This window comes from Vulpes lagopus, chromosome 1, assembly GCF_018345385.1.
Source record: "Vulpes lagopus strain Blue_001 chromosome 1, ASM1834538v1, whole genome shotgun sequence".
Classification (NCBI taxonomy): domain Eukaryota; kingdom Metazoa; phylum Chordata; class Mammalia; order Carnivora; family Canidae; genus Vulpes; species Vulpes lagopus.
The window spans coordinates 69,396,009-69,423,877 of NC_054824.1; the positions used below are offsets into that span (position 1 = coordinate 69,396,009).

The window sequence follows — 27,869 nt, forward strand, 5'->3', positions numbered from 1 at the left end:
ATAAAATTTACCATTTTAAACATTTTTAAGTATACAATTAAGTACATTCGCATTGTTATGCAAACATCACTACAATCCATCTCTAGAACTTTTTTATCATCACAAACTGAAACTCTGTCCTCATTAATAAACTCCCTGTCCTCCCTCTTCAATCAGCTCCTGGTAATCACCGTTCTACCTGCCATGCCTATGAATTTGCCTCATCCAGGGACCACCTCATAGTAAGTGGAATCACACAATGTATCTTTTATGTCTGCTGCTTTAACCTAGCTTAATGTTTTCAAGGTTCATCCCTATTGCAGCATGGGTCAGTACTTCATTCCTTTTGAAGGCTGAATCATATTCCATTGGATGTATATGCCCCATTTTCTTTATCCATTCACCCACCAAGGGACGCTGGGTTGTTTACACCTTTTGGCTACTGTGAATAATGCTATCAACTCTGTATTTCAGTATCTGTTTTGAGTTCCTGCTTTCACTTCTTTTGGGTAGATACCCAGAAGTGGAATTTTGGTCATATCCTGTGTTTAACTTTTTGAAGAACTGCCAAACTGTTTTTCCACAGCAGCTGTACCATTTTACATTCCCATCAGCCATGCAGAAGGGGTTCCAATTTATCCACATCCTCACCAACAGTTATTACTTTCTGGTTTTGTTTTGTTTTTGTTTTTTTTTTATAATAGCCATCCTAATGGGTGTGATGTGGTATCTCATTGTAGTTTTGATTTGCATTTCCCTAATAATTAATGCAGTTGAACACATTTTCAAGTGCTTATTAGCCACCTGCATCTCCTTTTTTAAAGGAATATCTATTCAAATCCCTTGCTTATTTTTAAACCAGGTTCCTGGTTCTTTGTGTTGAGTTGTAGGAGTTCTTTATATATTCTGAATATTAATCCCTTACCAGACATACTATTTGCAAATTTTTTCTCCCACTCTGTATGTTGTCCTTTTACTCTCTTGATGTCCTTTGACACGCAAAAGTCTTAATTTTTTTTATAGGGGGTAGGGGCAGAGAGAGAAAGAGAATCTTAAGCAGGCTCCCCGCCCAGAAAGGAGCCTGACACAGGGCTTGATCTCATAACCCTGAGATCATGACCTGAGCCAAAATCAAGAGTTGGATGCTTAAATGACTGAGCCACCCAGGTGCCCCAAAAGTCTTAAATTTTTATAAAGTTCAATTTATTTTTTCTTTTGTTGCCCATGCTTTTGGTATCATATCCAAGAAATCATTGCCAAATTCGACATAATGAAGACTCCCTTCTGTGTTTGCTTCTAAGAATTTTATATTTTTAGTTCTATTGATTCAATTTAGGCCATTGATCCATTTGAGTGAATTTTTGTATATGGTGGTAAAGTAAGGGTCGAACTCCATTCTTTTGCATGCGGCTATCCAATTTTCTTGCTTAGGACACTTTTTTTTTTTAAAGATTTTATTTATTTATTCATGAGAGACACAAAGAGAAGGCAGAGACATAGGCAGAGGGGGAAGCAGACTCCCCTCAGGGAGCCCCATGTGGGACTCAATCCCAGAACTCCAGGATCACGCCCTGAGCCAGAAGGCAGATGCCCAACCACTGAGCCACCCAGGTGTCCCTGCCTAGGACACTTTTAGAATTCCTTCTGTACCCCAGGATCTCTATGGTGGGGCCCAAGCATCAGTAAAAAGAAAAGCTCCTCAGATGGTTTCCAAACACATCCTGGGCTACGAACCAATGTCCTACTGCCCTGAAATTTTAGTCCCAGGTCAGCCTGCATTGGTCTCGGCTGAGTTTCTAGCAAAGGTGAGGCCCATGGAGATATTCAATGGGGTTTATGCTGGGCCTGGGGTGACTGTGGGAGATTCTGGCCCTAGAACTTTTTAAACACATGGTTCTCCAGCGCTATGTCAGGTGCATCTAAGGAGATAAATAAGATCTGGTCACACGGTCAGCTCCAGGGGAACAGGTGTAGACTCTGGAGAAGCCACAGAGTCAGATGGTAATAGGGTGCCAAATAGCATGAGACAGGCTGTCCAAACCACGGAATCAGAGAGGTCCGGCTGCAGGGAGGGCTGCCTGGAGACAGGCTGGGGTTCAGCCTTGAAGGGCCAGACAGGAAGGAGAGTTTCACAGGAGGAGGAGCTCCAGCAGAGGCACATGGGTGAGTATACCTGGGGCAAATGGGGAAGACCTGCTGGAGAAACTTCCCAAGGAAGAAAGAAAAAGAAATAATTGTACCGTCTGCCAGGAGCCTATCTGCTCATGCTTTCCAGGGTTGTGTTTCCTCATCTTTAAACTGGGATAACAGCAGCACTTGGCACACAGGGCGGCTGGGAGGATTTCGTGATCTGGGCCAGGAAAGGCCCCTGGAACCATGCCTGACACGGAAAAAGCAGTCAATAGTTCCAACTAGATATTTCTTCATTATTATCTCCTTTAATCTCGGCAGCAACCCTAAGAGATGGATACCATTATACCATTATCTCTATTTTTCCAAAGAGGAAATTGGGGATCAGAGAGGTAAAATCAGTGGCCCAGTATCACACAGCAGGAATGAGCCAGGATTGAAACTCTATTCTGTCCCACTCCAAAGCTACGCACAAATCTTCTGCAAAACTTGGAAACAGATGCTGGATTCCTGGGCCCCAGAGCTGGAAGGTGCCTCCCAGAGCCCCTGCATCTCCTTTCTCTTGTCGAGAAAGACAACCAGAGAAGGTGGGTGATGGCACAAAGCCAACCCCACAGGATGTCAGGCTGAGGGGGAACCGGGGCTGAGTCTTCCAGATGGACTGACGGGCAGGTCAGATCACCACGCTGGCCTCAGGTTCCACATGACTCGGTAGGCACGAGGTGCCCAGAGCTGCAGCCACATCAACTAAGAGTGCAGTAGGGAGCCCGGGTGCATCCTGGAGGAGGAGGCAAGGCAAGCGAGCTCAGTGGCCTGCCACCCACCTCAGGCTGCCTGAGGCCGCCCCCCAGGGGCTCTGGTCCCCCTCCCCCTCAGCTTGGGCCTGCAACCCTGAGACACCCCTCCCTGAGGGGCCCCCACCGCAGTCTCCTACCCACTACAGGGAGGAATTCAGGCAACTACAGATGACCTCTGTAAGGGAGCAGAATGTAAAGTGGAATCCCTTTGCCTGTGCAATCTTCATGATTACCACAGCAACGATCCTCAGCGAGCCACTGTGACCAGGCTTCAGTGCAGGTGCTGAGCCCCCAATGGACTTTGGTTCTTGCCTCCCCCCTCCCCCCACACCAGGGCTGCCTTTTGTCCCTCCGCATAATCTGCAGCAACTGCACAACCTGAGGCCTCTCCACTCTCCAGCGACAACCACAGGGTGGGCTGCAGGTGGCTGGCCTCAGCCCCATTGCAGAGGTGAGCAAACAGAGGCCCCTCCTCACTGAGTTCTGGTGGGAGCTTAGCCTCTCACATCTCATCTGGGTCCCCTTTATTCCCACTCAGCAGTTTCCTGGGTGAGATAGAAGGACCCTCTGAGTCATTCTCCTCTAGAAACAGAGGGGAAATGGATACACGAGTAGCACCCATGGTATAATTTAGGGAAGCAGTTTCTAAATTTGGATGTGGGACAAAAATCTCTTTCAAAGAAAATGCACATTCCTAGTACCCACTCTGGAGAGTCTTGAGTCTGCGGATCTGCGGTACAACCCAAGTGTCCCTGTCTTGTTTTGTTTTATTTTTTAAAAGTTCCCTCATATGATTTCAATAACAAGCCTAAGCTTAGGAAATATTAGAGGGCAGAGGAAATAATCCCTGAATAGTCTCTGATCTTTTCCTCACTGTTGATTTTTCCAACAACCCAAAGCACCTTCTTTTTCACATCTAAATAACCCCTGGACGAGGTAAGGGAAGAGATGTGGGTCATTCACACTTTAGTATAAAGAAGTTTACTTAGTCACCTTTCTGCTTAATGTCTAGCTGACATTCTGCCCATTTAGGGGAAGAGGAGGGTGGGAATTAGGAGTGTTGAGCCTCAGTGGCTCAGTCAGTAGAGCGTCTGAATCTTGGTTTCAGTTCATGATCTCATGGATTGTGGGATTGAGACCCATGTCAGGCTCCCCACTCAATGAAGAGTCTGCTTGGGATTCTTTCCCTCTCTCTCTCTTTGCCCTTCCCCCTGATTGCACACGCGCTCTCTCTCTCTCTCTCACAAATACATAAGATTTATGTATTTAAGATTAATGTGTTAAGATTTAAGCCCCACCCTCCAAAAAAGAAAAAGGAGTGTTGAAGAAAGAGAAGAAAGTAGGAAGAGGGAGGGAACAGAGATGCTCCTGAGACAGGTAGTAAGAGTAAGGGGCTTTGAACTGAGCCAGATGACTTGACTGGTATGTCTCATGGTGGAGAAACCAGAGGGAGGCTTGAACTTGCCGTAACTAGCACTCCTGCCAGAATCCAGACGGTTACTAACCAGCGTCTGCCTGAGTTCCATGGGGGATGTCAAGCCCAGAACAGAGACCTGCCTGCACAGCCCACAACTGGGGAATGGTCTAACTCTCACAACTCAAAGTGTGGTCTGTGGACCAGCAGCACTGGCATCACCTGGATGTTTGTGAGAAATGCAGAATCTTGGGCCCACCAGATCCTATGACTCTGAATCTTGGAGCAAAGTCCCCAGGACACTTCTGAACCCATCAGAAGCTCCAGCCCAATTAGCAGTTAGCCCCAGAGAGCCCCGGGAATTACTTGCTTCCAAGAGAACATTAACGGGCAATAGGCAGGGGTCCCTCATAAAACAAGTGGAGGATGGGAAAATTGGGGAGAGGAGTGAAAGCCCACCTGAGCTGCTTTCTCAAGGAAGGGAGGGGGTCACAGGCCAGTAAGATGTAAAGTTAGGACCCATGACTTGGAGTCCATCACTAGGTGCATGGCTCACTTTGCCACGAATGTGAGGGCTGCTGTGAGGCCCAGGGGAGCTACAATGAGAAAGCATTTTGGAAACTGTGAACCACTAGACAGAGTGAGTCACCGCCGCTGCCTCCTGGTGTCCTCAGGAGACCCCGCATAAACCTGGCAGCAAGCTTACCTGTTTCCTTCCCATGACCCTTCAGAACTGGAATCTCAGGCTGAAAGGAGTTGGACAAACCAAGTCATGTGACGGTGTTATTTCCCGATAATGTTTTAATGCATCTGTCAGTATCTGAAGAAGGCCCCTAGAAGTGGGTACCAGGTACAGTCAGGTGGGGGTGGTCCAGGTTCTCCAAATCTCACAGCAGTAGCTCCCCACCATGACTGCACATAAGAATCAGTGCTGTCTGGATCACCACAATGGCTAAAATAAAAGGACAGATGGTTTCAAGTGCTGGCTAGGATGCAGAACAACACCTCCCCCAGTAGTTGAAAATGGCCACCTTGGGGCACCTGGGTGGCTCAGATGGTTAAACATCTGCCTTTGGCTCAGGTCATGATCTCAGAGTCCTGGGATCAAGCCCCACGTTGGGCTCCCTGCTCAGCAGGAAGTCTGCTTCTCTCTCTCTCTCTGCCTCTGCCACTTCCCCCTCACTCATGTGCTCTCACTCTCGCTCTCTCAAATGTATAATTTTTTAAAATCTTAAAAAAAAAAAAAAAGAAAAAGAAAAATGGCCAGCTTGGAAAACCACTGGGCAAAATCTAGCAAAGTTCGCTACATGCATACTGTAGGCCAATGCTTCCATTCTTGGGTGTATGCCCAACGGTGATGAGTGCAAACGGCCACCAGAGCGCCAAGCATGAATGCTCACTGGGTGGTATTTGTATTAGCCCCACACCACCCAAATTTCCATTGACAGCGGAAAGATGAACTAAACTGTGTGCGGTGGCTTCAGGCCAAAGGTTCCCCTACCCCAGCTTCAGGGAGTGTTCACTGCTGACAATTCTTCTTTTTTTTTTTATTTTTTTATTTTTATTCATGAGAGACAGAGAGAGAGAGGCAGAGACACAGGCAGAGGGAGAAGCAGGCTCCATGCAGGGAGCCTGACATGAGACTCGATCCCGGGTCTCCAGGACCACATCCTGGACTGAAGGCGGCGCTAAACCGCTGAGCCACCTGTGCTGCCCACTGCTGACAACTCTTGGTGCCTCCCCAAGATCTTCCCTCCACCTTACAAAAAACGCTCCAGGCGGGCAGCTCACATCCAATAACTGGTTGCAACCAGGCCTGGATCCATCTCCCTAACAAAGGACGACAGAGGTGAAGTACCTCCGCAGACTCAGAGCCCCCTCTGGGGTCAAGTGAGGCCTGTGTTCAGCTTCTCCCTCTCTGCCCAGTCCTGGGTCCCCCTCTGGTGGCTGGCAGTGAGCACCTCGGCTGGGCAGGAGAAGCACCAGCAGCCTGTAGCAGTGAAGCTTGTTAACACCTTCCTGGGCTGCAGGTGGAAGGGAGCAAGCTCAAGGGGCAATGCCTCTAGAGTTGGAGAGGTTGGGGGAGTAGTAATTATAAAGCCTGGGAAAGTGAAATGGACCGGCTATTGCTGGAGGCTCTTGTGCCCCCAGAGAAAGACAGTGAAAGGCTAGAGTGATGAATCACTAATTCAAGGCCAAGTGTGAAAGCCAACGGCCTCCTTAGCGGCATATAAATTCTCCCCCGCAGCTGAAGGTGACAGAATCGCTGAGGAATAGAGGCAGGGCTTAATGATAAGGGGAGCAGAATGTCAGAGGAGGCTGGATTCTCAGCCCACAATGAGTCTGTGGCACCAAGGTCAGGCCTTGCTTGGGAGGGGTGGGTCTTGGAAGTGACCCCTCAGAGCCAAGCATGCTTTCACGTTGAAGATGGTGCTGAGGATCCTCCCTGGGATCGGCACCCCACCCCCACCCCACCCTGGGGCCCAGCCCAATGACCAGGGTAAGACACACCTCAGCCCGGCTGCAGATGGGGTCACCATGCCCTGGCAGAAGCCAGGGGAGCATTCGGGTGCCATCCGAGGGCTGGATCAAGGAGTGTGGGGGCCAAGAGGCTGGATAATGAAGAGTTAATCCCACATATAAGAGAGAGAGACGGCACCGATCACGGTGTGAGAGGCAGAGATGCCAGGCCTGCCGTGTCACCCTGGAAGATGGGGGCAGAGCCTCGGACAAGCGGGCGCAGTCGGTGGATAGGTCAGTCAGGCCAGAAAGCCCACCAGGGGTCTGTCTACCTCCTGTAGGACTGACGGACCCTCCCTTTGCCGAAGCCATAAGGGAGGTAGTGGCCTGAGCAGGCCCAGGAGCCCGACGAGCTTAGGGGTGAGTGTCCTTGAAGACAGAGACTAGGAGCTGTCGTTACAGAACTGGGCGCCCAGATAGCAATGAGATGACAGTGCGCCAAAATAAGAGGCCAGGTGGCAGCACTTACTCGTCAGAAGCAAGGTGGGTGCAACATCATAATTCCTGGCAAGGTCGGAGCCACAGCTGGAATGGCCTGAGCCACCAAGCTATGGAAATGGTTAACAGAATCTGGCGGCCCCAAGGGCAAGCCCATGGGCAGCCAGCAAGAACCCCGCCCACTCTAGATAATCAAAAGAAAGCAAGGCCTGATGAGCAATAAAAGTCATGATCCTCTGCCCCATTTCCAGACCTGAGCAAGGTTTCAGACCCAAGTGACTGCAGTAGAGACCAGGTCCCCCAGAGGAAGAGACCGGTGACCCAGATAATGATTTGACCAATCTCCCCTAGGGACACTTACACAGCCATTTATTGGGGTAAGCATCACTGGGGAGGGAGGAAAACCCAGGCTTTTCAAGGGCTATTAGACACAAGGTCCAAATAGATATCAGTCCCAGAGGCCCAAACAGCCATCATGATCGCTGTGTGATGGCAGCATATGAGGCCAGATGACACTGGCTTCGTGGCCCAGGGTGGGCTCACAGGAGTCCACTGCGTCTGCCCTGAGCCACTCTGCATGACCTTGGAGCAGTCATCTCCCCTGTCTGGGCCCCTGGCTCCCCCTGCAGGTGAAGGGGAGGCTGCAAGAGCAGGATGTAGACTCAACCTGATGTCCACACTCCTGTACAAACATCCCAAGGAGAGCCTTAGGGATCCACTAGACTCTGATCAAATCTCGACCCTGTCCCTTCCTGACAAGTCACCCTCAGGCCCATTTTCTCATTTCTCATTTTCTGCAAAGCGGGATGACAGCACCTACTTAACACGGTGGCTGTGAGAACCGCCACGGAGACCAATGTTTCACAACACCTCCTCCTTCTTCGCTCCAGCTGATGCCGGTGCTGTTTTTGGGAGAAAATGGGAGCAGTCTGCCGAAAACACCCCCGCACTCGCTCTGCCCCCACCCCACCCACCCCAAGCTTTGCCTCCCTCGCACCAGGTGCTAGCCCTTGCCCTCCTGGCTTTTCAGCCACGATGATCCCCCTCCCATGTGATAAGGGTTCCCCCCATACCAATTCTTTTCCCACCAAGGGAAAATTAAAAAAATAAAGCCCCCCCCCAGAACTGCACACTGCCCTCAGTTCCTGCCCCATGGGCCTGCTCCCATGGTTCACAGGGGACGCTCTGGGAAGGCCATCCACAAGCCCTCCTTCCCAAAGCCCCCCCCCAGTCAGGCTCTGGCCCTCCCTGGTCACCACTGGCCGGCACCACCAAAGCCCCAGCCCCATCAGCCCTGACGTGGTGGCCTTTCTGCTTCTGACACCACACTCTCACTGCCATCTTTCTTTGGCTCTCTACTGACCTATGCACCCAGGGCTCAGCCCTGGGACCCCTTTTCTCCCTTGGGCACATCTATTCTCCAAGTCATCTCCCCTAGGCTTTAAATGCCTCCCTTGTATATTCCAGCCCCAACTTTGGGCATTGAACTCCAGCCTGATAAATCCAACCATCTCCTCAGCATCCCATCTGGATGCCCAACAAGTTGACCTGTCCCCAAAACACTCTTGATTGCTCTGGAGTCAGCTCCAGCCCTGGTCATCTCCATCCCCCAAAATGACATCGCTGTTCACCCAAGTGCTCAAATCAACGATGTGGATTCCTCTCCTTCCCTCGCCCCCACATCCACTGACTCTCCTCTCCAACTATCCCCAGAATCCCCAGCTACTCCACACCTCCTCTGCCACAGATAGTAGGTCAGCACCATATGATGGAGTCCTCACTTGGAGGACTGTGTGGCCTCTTAGCAGGTCTACCTTCCACCCTTGAGCCTTACCACCTATTTGCCAGATACTCCTCTCGTTAAATCATAAATATGATTTTGCCATGTCACATACTCCCATACTCCTGCAAAGCCCTCCTGTCGCTCACCATTTCACTGAGAACAAGATCCAAGGGCTTGCCCAGCCTGTAGGTGGAACATGGAGGGCCCCAGCCTGTTTGCTTACCCTCACCTCTAGCCACTCCCCCATCCCCTTCTCCCTTCTAGGCACTTTGTCCTTTCTGTGTCCCTCACATACATCAGGCTCTTTCCTGCCCCAGGGCCTTTGCGTGTGCCCTCCCTGTGCTGGGATACTCTTCCCGATGTCCACAAGGCTCATTTCCTTGCCCTGTTAGGTCTCTAATGTCTCTGTCCCCTAACCCATCTAAAAGCCAGCCTGTCACTCCCTAGCCCCCTACTTCTGTTTTACTTTTCCTTTGCAACACTCATTACTCCTTGATGTTACTTTTTTAATTCATAGGCTTTATTTTTAGAGCAGTTTTAGATTCATAGCAAAACTGAGCAGAAAATACAGAGAATTCCCACATATCCCACTCCCCCGTTTCCCCTACCACCACTATCACATCAGTATGGCACATTTGTTATAGTCAATGAACCAACAGTGACATCATCACCAACCAAAGTCCATAGATGACGTTAGGATTCACTCTTGCCGTTGTACATTCTGTAGATTTTGACATACATATAGTGACATGCACCCACTGCTACGGTATCCTACATGATCATTTCATTGCCCTGAAAATCTCCTGTGTTCCACCTACCCATTCAACTATCCATCCCTCTAACCCTTTCTCCCTCTCCCCAAACCCTTGGCAATCATGATCTTTTTATCGTCTCTGTAAGTTTTGTCTTTTCCAGAATGTCATATAGTTGGAATCAAAAAGTATATAGCCTTTTCAGACTGGTTTCTCTCACTAATTTCTTCAAGGATTCTCCATGTCTTTCGTGGCTTGATGGCTCACTTCTTTTGAGTCCTGATTCATATACCATTGTCTAGACATATGAGTTTGTTTATCCATTCACCTATTACAGGACGTCTTAGTTTACTCCTAAATTTCAGCAATTACATACTTTGACATTCACAATAAACAATAGGTTAAAGGCACTGATAAGTCCTGCATAAAGGAAACTCTTTACCTTGGGTGTACCTCGTTTCTCCCAAATTTGACCACTGATAATACATCCAATGCATTGAAGAATGCAACCTTCCACCTCCTGGGGCCATAGGGGTTCATCGCAAACAAGCCCTCTGGGCTGGGGCAACCAAAGAAGCTTCTCCTTGAAAGAAGAGAAGCCAAGAGCCACAAAACAGAGCTGGAGGCACCGAAGTAAAGAGAATGGCTGAATCTAGGGGTTTGGAGGATGTAGGTTGGGCTAGGATGAGGATCCTAAGAGGAGTAATGGGAACTAAAGTGGGGACCTATGTCTGGTGCCCCCTAGCCACATAGCAGCTGGGTGCCCCTGCAAGCCACCTCCCCCCTCTACTTCTCAATATCCCTGTAAAGCAAGGGGATCAGGCAAGGCTACTCCCTACAGCCCAAGGCCCTACTGCCCAGAGCTTCTGAGGCTCTGGGTAGGTTCTTAGGTTGATTTCTAGAATTCAAAAAGCATAATGCCTCCAACACCCAGACTAAGTCTCTAACTACCATTCCTCATTAAATGGATCCAGAGAGGGGCGCATGGGTGGCTCAGTTGGTTAAACATCCACCTTCAACTCGGGTCATGATCTCAGGGTTCTGGGATTGAGCCCTGCACCAGGCTCCCTGCTCATTGGGGAGTCTGTTTCTCCCTCTTCTCTGTGCTCCAATAATTTTAAAAATCTTTTTTAAAAATAAAAATAAGTGAATCCACAAAGAAAAAACAACTCCCAGAAATGAGGGGAAAAAATTTGCAAGTCATATATTTAATAATAAGTGTCTCATATCTAGAATATATAAAGAACTCTTAAAAAAACCTCAACAATAAAAAGAGAGAGGGGCAGCCCGGGTGGCTCAGCAGTTTAGTGCTGCCTTCAGCCCAGGGTGTGATCCTGGAGACCCAGGATTGAGTCCCATGTCGGCTCCCTGCATGAAGCCTGCTTTTCCCTCTGCCTGGGTCTCTGCTTCTCTGTCTCTCTCTGTGTCTCTCATGAATAAATAAATAAAATCCTTAAAAATGAATGAGTGAGTGAATGAATGAATGAATGAATGAATAAATAAAATACCCGATTAAAAGTTGGGAAAGGAAATAAAAAGATATTTCTCCAAAGAAGATACATAAGAGATATTTCTCCAAAAAAGATACATAAAAAGCACATGAGGAGATGTTCAACATCATTAGTCATTGGAAAATGCCTATCATAACCACAATAAGATGTCACTTTACACCCTCCAGGAAGGTTACGATCAAAAAGATGGATAATCCAAAGTGCTGGGGAGGATGAGGAGAAATGAACTTTCATACCCTGCTGGCAGAAATGTGAACTAGCACCATCTGGGAAACCACCTGGTTGGTCTTCAGAAAGTTAAAGATACATTTACCCTGTTACCTGGGTATATATCCAAGAGAAATGAAAGCATATGTCCTCTTGTACATAAATGCTCATAGAGGCATCACTCATAACAACCAAAAAGTAGAAAAAAACTCAAATGTCCATTAAGGGATAAATGGATAAACAAAATGTGTATATCCATACAATGGATTATTATTCAGTCATAAAAACTAATGAAGTAAAAAAAAAAAAACAAAAAACTAATGAAGTCCTGCCCCATGCCACCACAAGATGACCCTTAAAAACAGTACTCTAAATGAAAGAAGCCAGTCAGAGAAGTCTTATATGAGGGGCACCTGGGTGGCTCAGTCGGTTAAACATCTGCCTGTGGCTCAGGTCATGATCTTGGAGCCCTGATCATAATTGATCAGGATTGAGCCCCAAATCTGGCTCTGCACTCAGCTGGGAGCCTGCTTGAGGATTCTCTTTCTCTCTCCCTCTGCCCCTTCCCCTGCTCATGTGCTCTGTCTCTCTGTCAAATAAATAAATGAGGGACACCTGGGTGGCTCAGCAGTTTAGCGCCTGTCTTCAGTCCAGGGTGTGATCCTGGAGTTCCAGGATCGAGTCCCACATCAGGCTCCCACATCAGGCTCTGCTCCCAGAGCCTGCTTCTCCCTCTGCCTGTCTCTCTGCCTCTCTCTGTCTCTGTGTCTCTGCCTCTCTGTGTCTCTCATGAATAAATAAATAAAATCTTTTTAAAAAAATAATAAATAAATAAATAAGAGAGATCTTTAAAAAATAAGAAAAGTCTCATATGAGTCCACTGGCCATAAAAGAATTATCCAGAAGAGGCAAATTTATAGAGACAGAGTAGCCTGGTGTTTGCCAGGAGCTTCGGGAAGGAGACCTGGAGGAGTAGGTGCTCAAGTGCATGGGGTTTCTTTCTGGAGTGATGGAAATGTTCTGGAACTAGACAGTGGCAACTTCTAAAAGTGCACAACTTCATGAATGTGCAAAAAGCCACCGAATTGTACATTTTAAAAGGGAAATTATGGTATAAAATTATATCCCAATTTTTAAAAAAACATATATAAAATGACCCAGAGCTTCTTGAAGAAATGGCTGATGGCAGCTCTGAGAAGCCTAGAACATCTGCATTCCAGAAAGCAAGGATATTTCCAAATACCAGTGCACATGTGTGAAAAGGATGCCAGAAAAAAAAAAAAAAAAAAGAAAAGGATGCCAGAGACAAGTTGAAGAGGCTCCCACTGGCCAAGGGTAGGACAATGTAGTGAATACAGGACTGAAACTCATCAAACTGATAAAAACCCATAGTGATAATAAAAATTAAAATCTAAAAAAACTTTAAAAGTCTGCTAATACCCCAAGGTCTGCGAGAATGTAGAGCACTGGATGCAGTGCACGCGGCCTGTACTCGTGTGGACTGGTACGACCACTTGGGATAACAGTTTAGCATTATCCAGTAAGAGTGAAGACACACATACACTGTGACCCAGCAATTCCACTCCTAGGCATGTAACCCACAGAAACACAGAGTGTGTTTATTTAGAGAATGTTCAGGGTGGCATTTTTCACAATAGCCACAAATCAGAAACCACCCTGACGCATGTGAATGCTAGCCTGGGTAACTAAATCACGGTCTATTCACATACTGAAACGCTATACAATGGCGAAAATGATGAAAGAATCACTGCTACAAAGAACACTCCAGATGCATGGTAAAAAGAAAATGCAAATCCTAATTGAAAAAAAAATAGCCATGAAAGGATAGTAATTTTATTAATTAAAATTCAAAGACAGAACTATTTGATTCTGGATGCATACTTAGGTGGTAAAACCAAAAACAAAGCAGCTAATAACACTATTTAGAACAATGGGTCCCTCTGGGAGGCCCAATGAGGGAGAAGGATGCAAAGGGGGCCTTTTGCAACTATAGCAATTCTCTGGTTTGACCTCCAGGGTTAGTGACTTGGATGTTGGCTTTGTATTGATTTGTTACAATGCATAACCTATTTTATACACTTTTGTATTTTAAAATGGGAAAAATACTCACTGGTCACCATTGGAGGTTGCTAGAGCACCAACTCATTTATTTTGAAACTGATAAAGGGAAAGAAGCAAGCCTTTATTCTACTATACATACCATATTTCAGAACGAAGAGGGAAAGTTCTTTACAGAAGTCTAGCTAATGCAAACAAAATGATCAAATTAGAAAATCACCATCTGGTGAGGAGGAAACTATGATGGAAATCAGACGTTAACTTGCAGTAAGGGTGGGGTGGCTACAGCTCTTGGGGCTCCCACCTCCCCTGCATCCCTGTGGCTGTTGTGAGCACCTCACTTCCCTGCAGACCAGAGCTCTCCAGCCATCCAGGCCAGGCTGTAAGCATAGTAACTGCCCCATTAGCCACACCAACAGGGTAGTGGGCTTTTTTGCATGTGCTTCTTTGCCTGCTACTTCATGTCCAGAATATGCACAAATATTCCTGGAGTTTTTGCCAGGGGGGCATAGACCCCTCCTGGTGTGGTCCCTGGAGGGAGTCTCGAGGCCTGAGGAAAGAGCCTGGCCTCCAGCACCCAGCTCAACTGAGCAATAGTCCACAGCAGCTTGGATAGGATAGAAAAGAGCCATAGGGGGAATGGGGGTCTCAGGAATCTGGAGCTGATGCAGGTTGGGGGCCCCATCCCCATTCTCCTGACTCACAGATCCCCATCACCAAGGCAGCCAGGACAGGGGACCCTCCCTCACCTTATATACCTAATGCACCAGTGTTGCAACTTATTTTCTCCCAGTTGGGCTTGTCTTGACCCTGTTTGGGAAGTAATGAGACACGAAGGAAGCCCATTGTGATTTGCCACCCCACCCCCAGCCCTGTCCAGGGACACCCAGGCCAAGCCAGCTTTGCAGCTTACCAGGCCAGTTGGTGCAAGTGGGAGGGGGCCCCAATGCTCAGGCCACCTGGGGCTGGCCCAAGGGCCCACCCAGCCAGTCAGGGCCATGACAAAGGGACTGGGGGAGTAGGCGGGGGCAAGAATCCAGGGCCCAGTAGGGTGGGGGAGAGCACCCATCAGAGGTGCCCTATCTGGGGCCTGTCCAAGTGGGGCAGGTGAGATGGCAACTGGTCACCCAACACTTGGGGAGCGGGAGAGGGTAGCAGCCTGGTCTCCGATGGAGCTGCTGATAGAGGTGACACCAGATAGCCTGCTGTGGGTGGGGCCAGGGAGGGGAGGTGGATGTGGGGAAAGCCATGTTCAGACCTAGTGTGAATCCCAGTTCTATCACACATTTGCTGGAGACCCTGGCCCAAAGCCTTAAGCCCCTCTGCAGCCTCAGCCTCATGCCCCTCTGCATGGGGTGCTGTGAAGCTGAGGCATGTTATTCCACAAGAGGAGTCTAGCACAGTGCCCAGCACACAACAAGGGCTCGACAGCTGTCACATGTTTTCATTCTGGAAATTGGAACTTAGGGCTCCTCTGGGGTAAAAAGGGTGTAGATGGACCCATCCCCAGACAGGAAGGGGGCTCACTCGCCACAAATGGCCAGCACTCAGGTCAATATGGTACCCAGTACTGGATACCTATTTGCTGAATGAATGAGAGTGATAGGGAACAGACAGCTAGCTAAGGACAAAGCACAAGCCCGGGGCAGCACATTGACAAGTCCTTGAAACAGGCAAAGGGACCTTCCTCTACGGACTCAGCTGCCTCGATGTTCATACTTTGCTAAGAACTAAAGGCAATCTCAGCCCGACCCCCAGGATCCTGTAAGCCTACAGGATATATTTTTATATGTTAAACATTTATATGTTAAACATGTTTATATGTTAAACATTCCTTTATCTCTAAACCTCCAGGGGCAGCCCGGGTGGCTCAACGGTTTAGCACCGCCTTCAGCCTGGGACCTGATCCTGGAGACCTGGGATCAAGTCCCACATTGGGTTCCCTGCATGGGGCCTGCTTCTCCCTCTGCCTGTGTCTCTGCCTCTCTCATTCTCTTTCTCTCTCTCTCTGTGTGTGTGTGTGTGTGTGTGTGTGTCATGAATAAATAAAATCTTTAAAAATAAATAAATAAAAATAAACCCCCAAGATACATGTTGGCAATCATCCCCCAAGCACCTGGCCCACCCAAATATATCTGAAGGTCTCATGACTCAGGTTTTTTTTTTTTTTTTAAGATTTTATTTATTTATTCATGAGAGACACACAGAGAGAGACAGAGACACAGGTAGAAGAAGCCGGCCTCATGCAGGGAGCCCAACATGGGACTTGATCCCTGATCTCCAGGATCATGTCCTGGGCTGAAGGTGGTGCTAAACTGCTGAGCCATCAGGGCTGCCCCTCAGGTTTTATTAGATGGTAATAAGTGACCTTTTCCCAACAACAGCTGGCCCCCTCAAGGTCCTGGAAACCTTGTTTCCAAAATCCCTTAGACACTTACCCTATCCCTAACTACCTCCCAACCACCCTTCACGGGCTCGGGGCAGCAGCTCTTCCTGTCCATGGGTTCTGTCCCCCTGCTTTAATAAAACCACCATTTTGCACCAAAGACATCTCAAGAATTCTTTCTTGGTCGTCGGCTCCAGACCTCACCCCACCAGACCTCACCTATATTCCAAACTTCATCAAGAGGAATATCAAGAACCAGCAGCCACTAGAGGGTCCCAAGGAAGAATCTGCATGCACATCCCAGGTCTGTGCCTACCTGGCTATGCCACCCCAGGCCAGTCATTCCACCATCCTGCCCTCAAACCTGGGCTTCTTCACCTATCACACAGGAAAAGTGGTCATTAATAAATACCTCCCTCTGGCACCTGGGAGGCTCAGTCAGTGAAGCATCTGCCTTCGGCTCAGGTCATGATCACGGGGTCCTGGGACCAAGTCCCATGTCCCGCTCCCTGCTCCATGGGGAGCCTGCTTCTCCCTGTCTTCCCCCACTTATGCTAGCGCGCGCTCTCTCTCTCAAATAAGTAAATAAAATCTTTTTTTTTTTTTAAATAAATAAATAAATAAATACCTCCTGGCAGTTGATGGCTGGGCTCAGGGGAGCAAACGGATACAAAGAAAGTGGAGGAGGGGTACCAGATACCCTGTACCGTGGCCCCTTCTCCTGAGAGTCTCCCCAGGTTTCTAGGTGAGCAGTCTCACTCAAGACGCCTGGGAGGTGATGTCTTCCCCCCAATGATTGCCTGGTAAAGGGGTAGAGAGGCCTGGCCCCAGCCCCATCCCCGGCCCCCTCTCAAGCACCCCACAGCACACCTTCCCTGCCCTGCCGGGCAGATACCCTCCCTCCGCTCTGTGAGCATGCCTGTAGTAAATCACTTGCCCAGGAATCCTTGTCTTAGGTCAGACTTCCTGGTGTCTGACCTAGGACAGGAAGTATTTTATAAACTCTGAAGCATTGTTTTATTTTCCAGGAAATGCTGAAAAGAGAGGAGCTGACTGGAGCCATGCAAGTGGGAGAGGAAGCCTGGTCTATGGGCAGTCATGCTGCCCTGCCCTCCTGGGAGCTCACAGGCGGGTAGGGGAAAAAGAGGGGAAGGCAACAATATTTTAACACCAAGGATGGGCAAATGCCAGGAAGGAAGCTAAAGCCTGGGCGGGGGTGCAAGGGCCGCTATTTTAGATGAGATGCTCTGGGAAGGCCTCTCCAAAGAGGTGACATGGGTAGGAATGTGAACATCACGAGCCATGCTGACCAGCCAGGCACAGGGAGTAACAGTGCAAAGGCCCTGAGGCTAGAGGATATCCAATACATCCTCATCCCAGTGAGGAAGGAATGGTGCGAGATGCGGTTAGAGGTACTACGCAGCCAGATCACACAGGGGCTTGTAGGCTGTTACAGGACTTTTTATAGAACTTTGAGTTTTATTCCAAAGAAGAAGGAGTCATTGAAATTTTGGGCAGAGGAGGGATGGGATCGGATTTTTTTTTTTTTTAAGATTTTATTATGAGAGACATAGGCAGAGGGAGAAGTGGGCTTCCCCTATGTGACTCGATCCCAGGACCACTCAACTGCTGAGCCACCTAGGTGCCCTGATTTAGGTTTTAAAAGAGTCTCTTTGGCTGTTAGGACAAGGAGGGAGGCCGGAAGACCATTACTGCAATAATGCAGGGAAGCTAGAGTGGAGACTCAGAAGCGGGGGTTGGGGGTAGCAATGGACGTGGTGAGAGGTGGTCAGATTCTGGGCGTCATGAAGGTAAAGTCAGGAGGGTTTACTGATGACTGGATGATGAGGAGTCAGAAGACAGATGCACCCAACTACCCAATTTAGTCCCCTGCCAGGGGACAGAGGGACATGTTAAACTACACCACAGGGATCCGGGATGCAATCAACAAAATCCAGACTACAGGAAATTCTCAGGACAAACAAGCTGGTTTCTCCAGTAGATCAACTGTCGAGGACAGAAGAAAAGATGAAGAGGGAAACCACAGATCAAGAGAGACTTAGATACATATCAACCAAAGTATGTGGCCCTTATTTGGATCCTGAGTCAAACTAAGTATAAAAACAAAACAAAGACATGTTTGTAACAACTGGGGACATGAACACTCGGTGGGTATGTGACAATATAAAGGAATAGTTTCTTCTCAGGTGGAATAATGGCATTGCGATTATGTCAGAAATCCTTATTGTTTTGAGACACATCTTGATGTATTCGTGATGAAATGACGTCTGGGATTTGGTCTGAATTGGGGAAGGGGGCAGAAATGACATGAAACTGGCCATGAGTTGAAGCTGAGCAATGGATACATAGTGGTACACTATCCTATTCTCTCTACTTCTGGAAATGCTTATATTTTGCCATAATAGAAAGCTTAAAAATAGAGAACAGAAGAGGAAACTGAGTCACAGGAAAGATGCTGAATGGCCCAAGGTCCCTCCACGAGTGGGTGTGAGGGCCAGCACCTCGTCTGCACCACCCCCTCGTCCCCCTGCTCCCAAGCCCATGCTCCTCCCCTGCCTCAGCTGTCTCTCTTGTCCTCCAGTGGTCCGTCAAGGCTAGACCCAGGCAGGTGAGGAATAGGGTACCTCGCCCCTGGGGAGGACCAAGCAGAGCAGAAGAGGGCTGAGGGGTTGGGCCATCTGTTCCAGAGAGTCCAATGAGGCCAATGGTTTAAAATATTTGCCACATGCTCCACTAGCCTCTACTCTCACTTCCTCCCTCAGATTCCTGTGCTCATTTCCTCCCCAGCCCCTACATACAACCAGCTCCCGCGCTCCTTTACATCTCTGTCCCTGCTGTCACTTTGCCTGTAAGGCACCTTCCACCTCTCTGAATCTACCATCCTTCCCTTCAAGATCCACCTCCTGCAGAAGACCTTCCATGGCCAAGCACCCTCAGCCTTCAGGAGCATGCCTATCTTCCCTCCCTAACAAGACGAGCCATGGCATAGAAGTTAAGAGCAGAGCCTCTGGGGGTGCCTGGGTGGCTCAGTCGGTGAAGCATCCAATTCTTGGTTTCAGCTCAGATCACGATCTCATTGTCCTGGGATCCAGTCCCGACTCAGGCTCTGTGCTCAGAGAGGTGTCTGCTTAGGATTCTCTCTCCCTCTCCCTCTGCCCCTCATCCCCCCATTCAAATAAATAAATAAAATCTTTTAAAAATAATTAAAAAAGAGCAAAGTCTCTCTGGATCCAGATCACATGGGTGTGAATCCTGCCTCAGCCACTTGCACTGTGAGCTCAGGCAAGTCACTTAACCTCATTTTCCACATCTGTAAAATGGGGATGACCTTGTAAGGTGACTGAGGAAAACTAAATGAGTTCATCAGTATGGATAAACAAAACAGTGCCTGCCACACGTCAGTGGACCTCAGGCCCCCGCCCCGTGGGGCATCCCTGGCATTGCTGTCCAGGGCCCACCTCCCACCTTCGTGTCCCCTGCCCCCTGCCAAGACAGCTTACACGCTGCGGGTGCCAATCACCACTTTCATGGAGACTTGGCTTCTACGATGCTCCTTCTGCCTTCCTGGTACCCAGACTTACCTTACCCACATGCCCACCCAACCGGGTCTCATCCACCCACGATGAAGACGTGAAGAAAGAGAAGAGAACCCATGCAGGGACCAGTTCAAAACTAGCCACAAATAAAAATGTAAGCCCATCTGACTCAGATGCCATCAAACTAAGGGGAATGCAATTTAAATGCTCACTTTTTTAAAAAAAAATTTATTTATTTATTTATTCATGAGAGACACAGAAGGAGAGAGAGGCAGAGACACAGGCAGAGGGAGAAGCAGGCTCCATGCAGGAAGCCCGATGTGGGACTCGATCCTGGGTCTCCAGGATCACGCCCTGGGCTGAAGGTGGCGCTAAACCGCTGAGCCACCGGGGCTGCCCTAAATGCTCACTTTTTTAAAGATTCCTAAGAAGATATTATCACGCATAATATTAATTATGTTTTTATGAGGAGTGATATTCGTTCTATAAAATGCAAACAGTGGGATGCTGGGTGGCTCAGATGGTTAAGCGGTTAGGTGTCTGCCTTTGGCTCAGGTCATGATCCCAAAGTCCTGGGATCGAGCCCCACATCAGCAGGGAGTCTGCTTCTCCCTCTCCCTCTGCCTACCCCAAACCCCCCTCATTCTCTCTCCCACTCTGTCCCTCTCTCCCCATCTTTCAAACAAATAAATAAAATCTTTAAAAATATATAAAATAAATAAAATTAAACAGCACAGGCTGGCCGAAAGAAAAAGGAAACATTCCCATCCTGCCTGGCACGGAGCCTCCTGTTACCTGTCCCCAGAGGTCAGTTCAAAAAACACCTGAGTATGCAGTCTAGTCTTCTGAACATGTTTATGCAATAGGAACACACAGATACATGCGTACATTTTTAAAATGGGATCAGACGAAATACATCATCCCACAAAGTCACTTGCCTTCACTTGCCCATACATTCTGACCATCTGTTCTTCTCTCTCAGCATCCCTAAAGCATCTAAAACAGTGCCTGGCACACAGGAGACATGCAGTGGAGATTCACTGACCAAATGAAATAATTGAACAGCTGCTCAAAATCCCACTGGCTGGAGAGGTCCTAACTCTGTCCCTCCCGTTGGGCATGTAGCTCTGCTGCACTGACCATTTCCACTCCGCTGTCTCTACACCCTGGAACCTGTGAAAGAAACTGCCAGGTCAAAACTTTGATAACTATTGCCAGAAAGGCAGTGCCAACCTACTCTCCCGGCTGACAGGGAGTTCCAGTTTGTCACACCCTCTGCCACATAAGAGCTTTCTTATGATACAGATATCTATTTCTTGAATGAATTAACATTCTTTAGGGACTCCACCCTGGATCCTCAAATTTCCTGTCCCTCTTGAATAAATGAGAGGATGTATCCTTTATCATTTCTGAATGGCCCTAGGGAACCCAAATCCACAAGTAAGGCATCATTCTCTAGACAACAAACAGGTTACATACGCAAAATTTGAAATATTTCATTGACTTCAAAGATGGACATGTTGGGCAGCCCTGGTGGCGCAGCGGTTTGGCACCGCCTGCAGCCTGGGGTGTGATTCTGGAGACCTGGGATCGAGTCCCACATCGGGCTTCCTGCATGGAGCCTGCTTCTCCCTCTCCCTCTGCCTGTGTCTCTGCCTCTCTCTCTGTGTGTCTATGAATAAATAAAATCTTTAAAAAAAAAAAAGATGGACATGTTAATTTTTTTTAACTGTCAACTCTAAGCAAGTATCCACTGACCCCTCCCACAATACAAAAGAAGAGAGAATTAGAACCTCTACACTGCCCCCCTCCCCCTCCAGATTTAGCAACTTAAAATAAAGGACACCTACTTATTGTTTTAAATTTTTTTTTATTTATGAGAGTCACACAGAGAGAGAGAGAGAGAGAGAGAAAGAGGCAGAGACACAGGCAGAGGGAGAAGCAGGCTCCACGCACCGGGAGTCCAACGTGGGACTCGATCCCGGGTCTCCAGGATCGCACCCTGGGCCAAAGGCAGGCGCCAAACCGCTGCGCCACCCAGGGATCCCAAGGACACCTACTTAAATGTGACTTTCAAAAAAAAAAAAAAATGTGACTTTCAGATAAGCAACAAATAAAATTCTTAATGCAAGGATGTTGCATGCAATATTGAGGACAGGCTCCCGCTAAACAAATTTGTTGTTTATCTGGAGGTCCAATTTAACTGGGTATCCTGGATTTTATCCTCTAAGCTTAATGCAGCCCCCACCCAGCATTTTAATATCAGCCGAGGCTGATTTAATATCAGTTTAATATTAAACTGATTAATTTAAACTAAATTTAATTGATTAAATTTAATCAATTTAATTGATTGATTAATTTAATTGATTAAATTTAATTGATTAAACTTTAATTCAAATTAATTGATTCAAATTAATTTAATTCAAATTAATTGACTTCAAATTAATTGATTAATTTAATTGATTAAACTAAATTTAATATTAAACTGATTTAATATCAAGTGTTTTTTAAATAGCAGCCGAGGCTTCCTCTGCCTGCCCAGCCATCAGGCAGCCTGCTGCCCCTCATGGCGGAGAAGTCTCCAGAGGAACTACCCCCACCCCCACAGTACACCCCCACCCGGAGATGGCCCCACTAACTTCCCTGACACTGGTGTTCCCATCCCCTCAGAGCCAGCGGGGGCCAGGTTCCTGCTCATCTTCTCCCCTGGCCCATCATGCAGGAACCCATCTGTCCTTTCCGGGGGTAAACACCACCTCTCACCCCGGCTGCTGGGGGTGATGTGGGGCACAGGACTGTCAGGTGGCAGCCTCCAGGCACTGCTGCCACTATAGAGCCACCTGCTTAAGGGCAACCCTGCCCCCTACCCAGCACCTGCTGGCTGCTTAGGTCTAGACTCCTGACAGATCCAAGTTCAGCTCTAAAGGGTGACGCCAGGGATGCCTGGTTGGCTCAGTGGCCGAGTGTCTGCCTTCGGGCCAGCTCCTGATCCCAGGGTTCTAGGATCGAGTCCCGCAATTGGGTTCCCCGTGGGGAGCCTGCTTCTCCCTCTGCCTGTGTCTCTGCCTCTCTCTGTGTCTCTCATGAATAAATAAAATAAAATCTTTAAAAAAAAAAATGGTGACTCTAGCTCCAGAGCACACCTGGATCCCTGGGGTTGCCCACTTCTTCCTTCATCCTGTCCTGCCTGCTCCCTTCCCTGTCCCACCTGCCCACTAATGCCCCCCTTCCACTTTCTACCCCACCTGTGTTCAGTCCCCCGATTCCCCCCTTCCCCGCCCGCCACTGCCGGTTCCCTGCCCTAGTCTGCTGCCCCTGGCTGGAAACCAGCCACCAAGTGCCTACATCAGGTGGGTGCGGCACATACAGGCTAATGGATTTGTTTGGCTTTCTAGTACTTTCTCAATTCTCCACCGCAAGCACATATTCCTTTGGTCATAAGAAAATAAGAGGTTTTTTTGTTTTTAAACTTCAGAAAAGTGTAAGACCAAACCAAGCATCCCTCCTCCACCTGGCACACTCACTCCTACCCCATCCCTCCACCTGTTCCCCTGGGGAGGACTCTTCCGCAGATCACTGACCTCTCCCACCTGTCCACCAGGTCCACAGGCGGTTTCACTTCTCCAGTGAGGGCTTTCTACCACCAGCCTATCCTTGTTGGGGGGCAGTAGAGGGGGGTTATGCAAATTTATGAGTGGTTTCCCCAATTCCCGTGGGGAGAAGAAAAATGCTTTCTGTGTCCTGAGGTTGGTGATGTGAGGGACCCATATGCACTCATTCATTCTACAAGTGACCTAGGGCTACATGGTGCCAGGCACTGGAGACACCAGGGACAGAGCACAGACCTTGCCCCTTGGACTTCACAGCCTTGCAGTGGGAAGATGGGGTAACAAACCCAGCGCCCCAGAGGGCACCGCATGAGGGGTGGTGAGCAGGATGCCCAAGTCGGGAAGCTTCTGGGAGGAACAGAAGTCTCAGCCACCCCAACTCCAGGGTGAGAAGGAATGTGGAGGGAAGAGGACAAGAATGTTCTCGTGGGGGAAGAGCCTGTGCGCAGGCGTGCAGGTAAAAGAAGCATGACTTTCTTGAGGAACTGAGAGCAGTTCAGAGCAGCTGGAAGGCAGAGGGAGGGTGAAGAGAAGGAGGAAACCCAGACTTGGGGAGGACAAAAGTGCCACATTAAGGAGACTGCCTTTAGTCCTCAGGGCAGTGGAGAGCCATTGAAGGATGTAGGGCAGAGGACTGACACAGGGTCAGGTGTGCATCCTATGAAGGTCACACTTGCTGCTTACTGGATTCTTATTCTCAGCAGCCCCAACACACAGTCACAGTCATGCACATCCCACCCACCCTGCGTGAACTTCAGCCACGGAGTGCCTGAAACCCGTGTCTCCAAGGAGACAGCAAGCCCCCATCAGTCAGCTCCATAGCCCTCTTGCTCTGGCAATAGGGAATACAGGCTAAGAGCCTGGACTCAGGAGCTGAGGTTCAAATCCCAGCTCCTCCACTTCCAAACTGTGTGATCTTGGACAGATAACCTCTCTGTGCCTCAGTCTCATTTCTCAAAATAGGAATGATAACGGTATCTACTTCAAGCTACGGTGAGGACTGAATGAATTATAGTTGGGACAGGACCTGGCACATGACAAATGCCTTGTGCTGTTAGTTTTTACTGCTGTTACTGCACCCTCTTCTGGGGACCCCCCCAGGGCCAACCCCCTGCAGGCACTGACTAACTCACCCTCCACTTGTCTCCCCCTATCCCTGAAGCACCCCTCCCGTATTCTCTTACCCCTGAAGCACCCCTTCCATATTCTCTTACTCTTTCCATTACTAGAGGTCAAGACAGAGCCAAAGACCGGGAACCTCTGGTTCTACAACGATCACATTCTGACCTGGCACCGGGGCCTCACCTTAGCTCCCTGGGGCCCCATGGAGAAAGCACTGGACTTGGAGGCAGGAATTGAGTGCCACCCCTGGCTCTGCTGCTAAGCTTCCCTGGGCCTCAGTCTCCCCCTCTGTAAGGCCAGGACAAGAACAAATTGCAGATGTCTTATCAGCATGGCTGTCAAAGGAGCAACAAGGTGCTGAAGGTCCACATCTGTCGCAGACCCCTGGACCTTTGGCTTCTTCTTCTTCTGGCCTGGGTTCCTCCTCCACACATGGAATCATGAGATTTGCTCTGAGCTCTCTATGAGGACCCTGGAAGCTGAGGATGGCCTGGCTGGGGCCTTCCCAGACTCCTTGATGCTGACCAGGACTTTCCCATGATCTGAGCTGAGCACCCCAAGAGGAAAGTGCCCACTCAAGGGCATGAGGTTAAGCCAGACCTTCACTGGGACCTTCCCCAAGTTTGGCTTAGACCAGGGCACTCAAACAAGGAGCCCAAAAGACCCTCTTAGAGCCACTGGGACTGTGCCTTTTATCTCCAAATGCCATAGTAGCCATCAGCTGCAAGACCAGGAAGGGCCAAAAGGGGACTGTCTGACTTTGGTGGCTCTCCTTCCGGGGGATGGAAAGAAAGCTCAAGAGGAGACTCACTCCCCATCTGCAGGTTGCCAGCTATCTCCCATACTTCAAACCCATTCATTCACTCATTCCACAAACATTTACTTGGTGCCAGACCCTGGCCAGGCGCACAGTCAATGACAGAAATGAATCAAACAGATTCCTACCCCGAAGGCACTTCTGGTCTAGAGGGTGACAGACGCGCCATAAATAACTAAACCACAAGGAGACTAGGTGGGAGAATGCAGGGCAGGAGGCAGGCAGGGATTTCACCGGAGCATCAGGAAGCATCCTGCGGGGGGGGGGGGGGGGGGGGGGGGGGGTAGGTTGTGAGCGGTGATTTGCATGTGATGGGAAGGTCAGGTGGGTAAGGGCCAGAACCTCCAAAATCATGGACAGACAATTCTGTTTGCACCTCGGCTGTGCCACAGCCAGGGCAATGTGGGTTATTTATGGTTATGCCCAGAGAAAAGCGGCCACATGTGTCACTGCACGTGGGGTGCAGAGCTGGGCTGTGGGGGCGGGGGTGGGTGGGGCTTGAGGCCGGGTCTGGCCAAGCTCTGGGGTCTGCCACTGCGGCCCTCACACCCTGATGACCTTTTAATATTTTCACGCCCTCCTAAGGCAAAAAGAAGACGGAGAGGTAGTTCCGACGGGCAGCAAGTGGCCTGGGGGATGGGGAAGAGAGCGTCGGGAAGACCCCGGCTTCGGCGTCTTCGCAGGCTGGGTAGCATCGCCCCTCCGCGCGCCGGCCGCGGGGGGGCGGAGGGACCGAGCACGGGGCGCCTCGGCTGCTGCGCCTCTCTCGGCCCGCTCCGGTCCACACACAGCCGACGCAGCCAGCGGGCACGAGCCCACCCACCGCGGAGACCAGCCCGCCCCAGGCAGGGCCTCGGGATCCCCGGGCCTGGGTCCCAGCTCCCAAGGCCCCGATGCCCTGCGCTTCCCGGGTAAGGCCTCCGCCGCCAGCTGCCTGCCCGCGGGGCCCGGCGCAGGGGCCTCCTGGCACCGCCCGGGTGATGCCCCCGCCCCCGGGCCCGACCCCTACCTGCGGGCAGCAGCGCCTGGGCGGACCTGCGCGTCCGGGGCGGCCTCAAGCCCGGACGACTTCCCGGGGGAAGAGGAAGCTGCGCCGCCGCCGCCGCCGCCGCCGCCGCCGCGTCTCCCCGGCGCGCGCGGGGCTGCGGGGAGGAGGAAGGTCAGAGGCGGGGGGGCGTGCACAGATGCGCGCAGATTAGAGGCATTTTTAGCGAGCCAATGGCAGCAGGCGCAGGGCGGCGCGGTGCCCGCGCGGGGGAAGGCCGCGCTGCTGAGGAGGCAGCGCCCGGCTTAGCGGCACCCGGCGGGGGGGGCGGCTCCCCGGGTCCCGGGCCGCCCCCTGGGGCGCTCGGGCGGGGCACCCGGGCTCTGCGGGGCCGGGCGGGTGGCGGGAGCACCCCCGTTCCTCCTGCCCGCAGCCCTCCTGCAGGCGCGCTCGCGGGGGGCGCTCCCCTCCCCTCGTCGCCCTTCCCACCTCCTGGGACATTCCTCCCGCCCCGTCGGACCGTCCGTCTGTCGGTTGCTGGCCTCTCCCACCCCCGTCCTCCCCCCACCAATATCCGCTCTCCCAGAAGTGCCCCGTTGACCCTCCAGGGGCAGCCACTAACCCTCGCGCCTTAGTTTCTGCCGCACCTGCTGTCGGGAGACAGACTCTAGGCCGTCTCCTTGGGGTTCCCGGGGAGGCTTGCTGTGACCCCTAAGGCCCATCGCTCTTCTTGACTTGAACCCCAAGTGTGTCCGGGAGCCTGGACACTGCAGGGGGGACTCGGGCGGCTCTCTCCGCTGCAGATACGTGCAAGGGGCTGATGATTTATTCAACGCAAACAGCACCCTCCCCCTCCCCCCCAAAAAAGAAACAACAGCAAATCTCTGCCCTTAGGTAGTTCGCATCTGTCACGGAAAACAAATGTTGAATATAATAAATAGGATAGAGATATTGTAAGATGGTAGGCACAAAGTAGAAAAAGAAAGCCAGTGAAAGGGAAAGATAGAGTGTTCACAGGGCGATTGGATCTGGGACGTTTGTGGGGAGCAGGGGTGGCTGAATTTGACTGTAAGCCCCTCACTAGGCATCCAAACTCTCCTTTGCCACAGACCTCACCACCCTCTGTTGTACACCTGGGCTGGTCACACATATGTCCTGTTATCCCCCTCCCACCCATCCTCACCATAGCACCAAAATTCATGACCCCAGTGATCCAGGGGAAGGCTGAAGAGCAGAGTTTATTCATTCAATTGGAATTCTCTGAGCACTGAGTGCATGGTAGGTGTTAAAGCCTAGAGGAACTCAACACCTAGTTAGGGAGGCCAGACGACAGTTCCTACACCAAGGATGAGGGGGACAGCCAAAGCCAGTGGACAATGTCCCACAGAAGGTCAAAGGGCTCTGGTTTAGGGCCATCCAGAAAGGCTTCCTGGAGGAGGCAGCCTTCTAATGAGTGTGCTGGGATTCTGATGAGCCAGATGGGGGGAGAGGCAACGAAGGATTACTGAGACAGGTCAGCAAAGCCAGGAGACATTTGGCAGGTGGCTGGGCTGGGGTCCCGGAGCAGGCTGGACCCCCTCCATGTAAGGGATGTGCTCATGTCTGGAGCTGATGAAATCTCACCATCTTCGCCACCCCAGTCGCCTTCTGTCAACCTGGAATTTCCCATTGCCAGGAGGAAATGTGTTGAACTTGTGGAGGAGAAAACAGACTTCACTCAGTTGTTTGTTTGCTGGGTAAAAAAGGACATATTGTTGAATCCCTCTGAGGTTCAGCCTCCTTAA

The 27,869-nt window shown here is 50.1% G+C and overlaps 1 protein-coding gene across 1 annotated transcript in view; it reads right to left on the reverse strand.

The window, feature by feature from the left end:
* The window catches only part of PACSIN1 (protein kinase C and casein kinase substrate in neurons 1), a 57,836-nt gene extending 31,578 nt beyond the window's left edge, over positions 1 to 26,258 (reverse strand). The window contains exon 1 of the mRNA XM_041772100.1: positions 26,110 to 26,258. The gene's annotated coding sequence lies outside the window, so the exon portion shown is untranslated. The remainder of the gene's footprint in view (positions 1 to 26,109) is intronic.
* Positions 26,259 to 27,869: the final 1,611 nt, after the last annotated feature.